At 49.7% G+C, this 6,519-nt stretch overlaps 1 non-coding gene across 1 annotated transcript; it reads right to left on the bottom strand.

Annotated features, from left to right (window-relative positions):
- Window positions 1–5,237: 5,237 nt before the first annotated feature.
- On the bottom strand, window positions 5,238–5,311 carry TRNAT-AGU (transfer RNA threonine (anticodon AGU)). Its single transcript has one exon. It is a non-coding gene; the product is annotated as a tRNA-Thr (tRNA).
- Between the last annotated feature and the right edge of the window lie 1,208 nt (window positions 5,312–6,519).

Genomic DNA, 6,519 nt, shown 5'->3' with positions numbered 1-6,519 from the left:
CAGAGAGAGGGTGTTACACCCTCTCCCTTTGGAAATAGGTGTCAGGGCTGGGGAGGAGTAGCCTCCCCCAGCCTCTGGAAATGCTTTGATGGGCACAGATGGTGCCCATCTCTGCATGAGCCAGTCTACACCGGTTCATGGATCCCCCAGCCCTTCTCTGGCACGAAACTGGACAAAGGAAAGGGGAGTGACCAGAGCTCCTCCAGCGTGCCCCAGACCTCTGCCATCTTGGATTCAGAGATGTGCTGGCACACTGGACTGCTCTGAGTAGCCAGGGCCAGCAGGTGATGTCAGAGACTCCTTCTGATAGGCTCTTACCTTCTTACTAGCCTATCCTCCTTCCTAGGTATCCAAACCTCCTTTTCTGGCTATTTAGGGTCTCTGCTTTGGGGAATTCTTCAGATACCGAATGCAAGAGCTCACCAGAGTTCCTCTGCATTTCTCTCTTCACCTTCTGCCAAAGGATCGACCGCTGACTGCTCAGGACGCCTGCAAAACCGCAACAAAGTAGCAAAGACGACTACTGCAACCTTGTATCGCTTCATCCTGCCAGCTTTCTCGCCTGTTTCCTGGTGGTGCATGCTCTGGGGGTAGCCTGCCTCCTTCTTGCACCAGGAGCTCTGAAGAAATCTCCCGTGGGTCGACGGAATCTTCCCCCTGCAACCGCAGGCAACAAAAGACTGCATCACCGGTCCTCTGGGTCCCCTCTCAGCACGACGAGCGTGGTCCCTGGAATTCAGCAACTCTGTCCAAGTGACTCCCACAGTGCAGTGACTCTTCAGTCCAAGTTTGGTGGAGGTAAGTCCTTGCCTCCCCACGCTAGACTGCATTGCTGGGTACCGTGTGATTTGCAGCTGCTCCGGCTCCTATGCACTCTTCCAGGATTTCCTTCGTGCACAGCCAAGCCTGGGTCCCCGACACTCTAAAGTGCAGTGCACAACCTTCTGAGTTGTCCTCCGGTGTCGTGGGACTCTCTTTTCTGACTTCGGGTGGACTCCGGTTCACTCCTCTTCCAAGTGCCTGTTCCGGTACTTCTGCTGGTGCTGTCTGCCTCTGTGAGGGCTCCCTGACTTGCTGGGCGCCACTTCTGTCTCCTCATCCAAGTGGCGACATCCTGGTCCCTCCTGGGCCACAGCAGCATCCAAAAACCCTAACCGCAACCCTTGCAGCTAGCAAGGCTTGTTTGCGGTCTTTCTGCGTGGGAACATCTCTGCAAGCTTCATCACGACGTGGGACATCCATCCTCCAAAGGGGAAGTTCCTAGTCCTCTTCGTTCTTGCAGAACAATAAGCTTCTTCCACCCAGTGGCAGCTTCCTTGCATCCTCAGCTGGCATTTCCTGGGCATCTGCCCACTCTCAACACTGTTGCGACTCTTGGACTTGGTCCCCTTGTCTTTCAGGTACTCAGGTCCGGAAATCCACTGTTGTTGCTTTGCTGGTGTTGGTCTTCCTTGCAGAATCCCCCTATCACGACTTCTGTGCTCTCTGGGGGTTGTAGGTGCACTTTACATCTACCTTTCAGGCTCTTGGGGTGGGCTATTTTTCTAACCGTCACTGTTTTCTTACAGTCCCAGCGACCCTCTACAAGCTCACATAGGTTTGGGGTCCATTCGTGGTTCGCATTCCACTTTTGGAGTATATGGTTTGTGTTGCCCCTATACCTATGTGCTCCTATTGCAATCTACTGTAACTTTACATTGCTTGCATTACTTCCTTTTGCTATTACTGCATATTTTTGGTATTGTGTACATATATCTTGTGTATATTTGGCATCCTCATACTGAGGGTACTCACTGAGATACTTTTGGCATATTGTCATAAAAATAAAGTACCTTTATTTTTAGTATATCTGTGTATTGTGTTTTCTTATGATATTGTGCATATGACACCAGTGGTATAGTAGGAGCTTTGCATGTCTCCTAGTTCAGCCTAAGCTGCTAGAAACACCTCTTCTACACTAATAAGGGATAACTGGACCTGGTACAGAGTGTAAGTACCCCTTGGTAACCGCTACAAGCCAGGCCAGCCTCCTACACTGCCCTCCTACTTCCACCGCAAGGTTGAAGACATCCATGACAGCTTCAGCACCCAGACCACACCGGCAACCACCAACACCACAGATTCACTTCCGACCAACCTCCTGCTCTCCTGGACCCCCGTCAATGACAACAACACTATCGAAATCATGAACACCATCCACTCCGGCTCTCCATCTGACCCCTGCCCTCACCATATCCTCAACAAAGCAAGCTCCATCATCGCACCCCAATTACGGAAGATCATCAACAGCTCCTTCGAGTCCGCCACCTTCCCGGAGAGCTGGAAACACGCCGAGACCAATGCCCTCCTCAAAAAACCCAAGGCAGGCCCAAAGGACCTCAAGAACTTCTGACCTATCTCCCTTCTCCCCTTCCCGGCAAAAGTCATTGAGAAGGCTGTCAACATACAACTAAACCGCTTCCTAGAGGACAACCACACCCTGGACCCTTCCCAATCAGGATTCGGTAGCAACCACAGCACCGAAACCGCCCTCATTGCCGCCACAACGACATCAGAACCATACTGGACAGCGGCAAAACCGCGGCCCTCATCCTCCTGGACCTCTCGGCCGCGTTGAACACCGTCTGTCACCACACTCTACGCTCACACCTCAGCAATGCTGGAATCCGCAACAGAGCCCTGGACTGGGTTACCTCCTTTCTCACTAGCAGAACTCAGAGATTCCGCCTCCCCCCATTCTGCTTGGAGGCCACCGAAATCATCTGCGGCGTACCCCAGGGTTCGTCCCTCAACCCGATTCTCTTCAACGTCTACATGGCCCCGCTCGCTAACATCGGCCAATCCCACAACCTCAACATCATATCATACGCCGATGATACCCAGCTGATCATCTCCCTCACCAAGGACTTCGCGAACACCTAACTCCACGAAGGAATGAAGGCCATCGCTGAATGGATGAAGAGCAGCTGCCTCAAACTCAATTCGGACAAGACGGAAGTCCTTATCTTTGGCTCCACCCCCTCCACATGGGATGACTCCTGGTGGCCTGCCACTCTCGGAACTGCTCTGACTCCCACCGACCACGCATGCAACCTAGGATTCATCTTGGACCCTTCACTATCCATGACCCAGCAGTCAACGCCATCTCCTCCTCCTGCTTCAACACCCTCCGCAAGATCTACAAATGGATACCCACTGAAACCAGAAGAACAGTCACCGAAGCCCTCGTAAGCAACAAACTGGACTACGGCAATGCCCTCTACGCAGGAACCAGGGCCTAGCTCCAGAAGAGGCTGCAACGCATCCAGAACGCCTCTGCACGCCTCATCCTGGACATCCCCCGCCACTGCCACGTCACAGATCACCTGAAAAACCTGGACTGGCTCCCAGTCAACAAGAGAATCACCTTCAAACTCCTCACCCACGCTCACAAAGCACTGCACAAAACCGGCCAGAAAACCTCAACAAACGACTCTCCTTCTGCACCCCAACCCGGCATCTCCGCTCCGCTGACCTCACCCTCGTAACCATCCCACGCGTCTGCAGAACTACAGCCAACGGTAGATCATTTTCATACCTTGCCGCCAAAACGAGGAACACTCTTCTCACCCACCTGCGTCAGACCAAAGACCTCCTTACCTTCAGGAAACTTCTCAAGACCTTGCTGTTCAAGCAGTAGCAGCACCTCCTTCCCCCACCTTCTCCCCCTCCCCTCCTCACTGCTTTGAGACCCTCAGGGGTGAGTAGTGCGCTTTGCAAATCCTTGATTGATTGATTAGTCTGCTATACAAATCAATATAACATAACATTGGGGCGGACCTGCATGAGAGAGTATGAAAGCCTTGAAATATTTCCTGAGTCCTTTTCACACCCTGCAGACTTTCAACTGTTGGACAGTACTATCAAGGGTGTGTTTGCTAAACATTCATGAAGCGCCCTCTGCAGCCAGCCGCGGGTGCTGATGTATGTTTAGAGATGAGGTGAGGAGAAGAGGCTTTCATCCTCATTGCCTCCCTGCGCGGGATGTGGCAGTGCGATCCACGGATCTCACATGTCACTAATTCGGCAAAAGTTGTTTTACAAACCAATCTGGAAACGTGGAAGAAACTATTGGGCGCTTTCACTTTAAGAAATTTGGAGGAGGCACGTTAATTGATATATGAATTAAAAATACCTATTGAACGCGGTTCAGAATGTTGTGTTCTTCACGTTTTTATGCTTAGAACTGTTAAGAAAATAGAAAGAAACATTTTAAGTAAGAAAAAAAAAAAAAACTGCTGTATTGGCCGGGAACAGAAACAGGGTCTCCCGCGTGAAAAGCAAGAATTCTAAGACTGAGCCAGCAATGCTTCCCACTTACACATACTCTCTAAGATCACTGAAGTTGATCTATGTTGTGCACACATGTGTCGCCTCAATGCAGGTGATTAACCATCATGCCTCGTTATCACATACTCAGGGCTGGCACAAAACACATACAATGTGCAATAACGCCTCCGCACTTTATAAACTAAGGACAGGCAGAGATCAGATGCCACAGGTACACAGAGCTCAGAAAAGACGGCGCAGGCGGATCTCATATAAAAACTATGGCGGGCTTTACTTCACAGGCGCCAACACACCTGTCTCCTGCTGCCAACGAAGTGCATGAAAGCTATTGTACGGAGGTTTCTGTAAGTTGAATGAAGTCCAAATGATGGAACAGGCTTTGCCCGCCATTAATCATTACCCCACAAATGTTTACACACGATTAAATCCAGAAATTGAACGAACTTTTCCATTATTCTACCACTTGAATTCGGCCGCAGATTAAACACGGTTCTTTGCTCCCCCTTGTGCAGCACAAAACCCTTTTTTAAGCTCCGACAGGGTCCAGAGTGTCAGGGCAGGTTTACCCTTGTGTTTTGTTAGCGCTACATTTTGACCTGTACTTCTTTTCATACAAATACATGAACTCACTCGCTGTGTTTTTTGGTAAATTGAAGATAAATGTGATGGTATTTATAAAGAGAAGCGACCCATGGATCTTAAAATATAAATGTACAGGAACATGGCGTGTAGCCTAAATGTTGCCAAAATTGCAACACTTGGATTAACACCTTTCCGAAGTCTGGTGAAATGATTCTGATTGTCCCAAACGCCAATTGCATGGATGGTAGATGCATCTGCACCCTGCTTGAATTGTCCGGATACAGAAACCGAAACCGGGCGTTTGTTGGTGACCGCAGGAAAACGAAAGGCACTGCTGAGATTCGAACTCAGGATCTCCTGTTTACTAGACAGGCGCTTTAACCAACTAAGCCACAGCGCCCCGCTGCAGCTTTTCTGAACAGTGACTTCACCACTTCAGAAAACAGGGCACTCACTTGTCTGTTCTTAGCACCCTAGCGTGTTTCTGCTGTTCCATGTAATGACGATCAGAATAATAACACAAGTAATGTCGGAAATATGGCATTAAAGGCAGCAAAAGATAAAGATACCCCAGCACCAACCGCCTTGCAGCTCTCTGTGACAAACTACTGCACTCGCTGACCCATCCTGCTCCTGGAGACAGGGGTCCAAGTGGGTGGAGCCTATTGGGAAGGGCCTCACAACCTATAGGAACTTTACAAAAACACTTTCCGTACTTTTGTTCAGAAACAAAGGAGCGATAAATGCTGATCTTGAGGTCCCTCCGGTTGAAAGAGGCGAAGGGCTGTCTCCAGTACTGTGAGGCAAGAAAGGGGCAGACAGCTACAGAAGAAATAAGCTCTCTTGCTAGGGGGCCCGTTACTTGAGAGAAATGTAAATGTGCTTTTAGAGCGGTTCATTTGACCAAAGTGTGTGCTCTTGAGCAATCACTTTTTCTTCTGCTCTGCTTTGGCTAGTTTGAGAATTGAGTATTGAGAATCAATGTAAAAGCGGCTAGTAGGTCTGTGGTTAGAAAACACATGGACTGGCTATTACCAGGAGGAGTGAAGAAGGGGCCAGGCACACACTCTTGGGTCAGTGCTTGAAATGGAAAAATAAAAGTGCAGGTACGCTGTACCAGAGTACCTACTCATTTCTGAGAAGTGCAGCTACTCTCCAATTAAAAGTACTACGTTTTCCTTGAAAAGTGCAGGTGCAGGTTCTCTTTGTAAAAATACAAAAGTGGCGGTACTCGGAGCCGGCCAATTTAAAGCGCTGCTCTTGCTAGTGCTGGATCTGCATTGCCACAGGCACTGAGGCCCTGTTGTGCAGGACACCTCTGCTGCATCTCCAACCTCTCAGCCACACACCGCCGCCGCTTTCAGGGCTCGTAAAGGGCTGCGAGAGAGATGCTTTTCCTCTGAGATGGTTTAAAGGAGCGGGGATCCAAAATAAATGGCAATGAGGGTCCTGCAGCGCCTCTGTGCGGGCAGGAGGCACAATTACAGCGCACAACCACTGAGCTCTAATTACACACTCAGACCCGGCTACATTGATCGCACTCAACCAACTGAGATTTTACAGTGTAAGATTGCATTTCCTGCCCTTAAGTTTACTTTGCAGGTATTT

The sequence above is a fragment of the Pleurodeles waltl genome, chromosome 12 (assembly GCF_031143425.1).
Source record: "Pleurodeles waltl isolate 20211129_DDA chromosome 12, aPleWal1.hap1.20221129, whole genome shotgun sequence".
Lineage (NCBI taxonomy): Eukaryota > Metazoa > Chordata > Amphibia > Caudata > Salamandridae > Pleurodeles > Pleurodeles waltl.
Note: the sequence above shows the minus strand (reverse complement) of the source record. Positions and strands in the feature narration are given on the sequence as shown.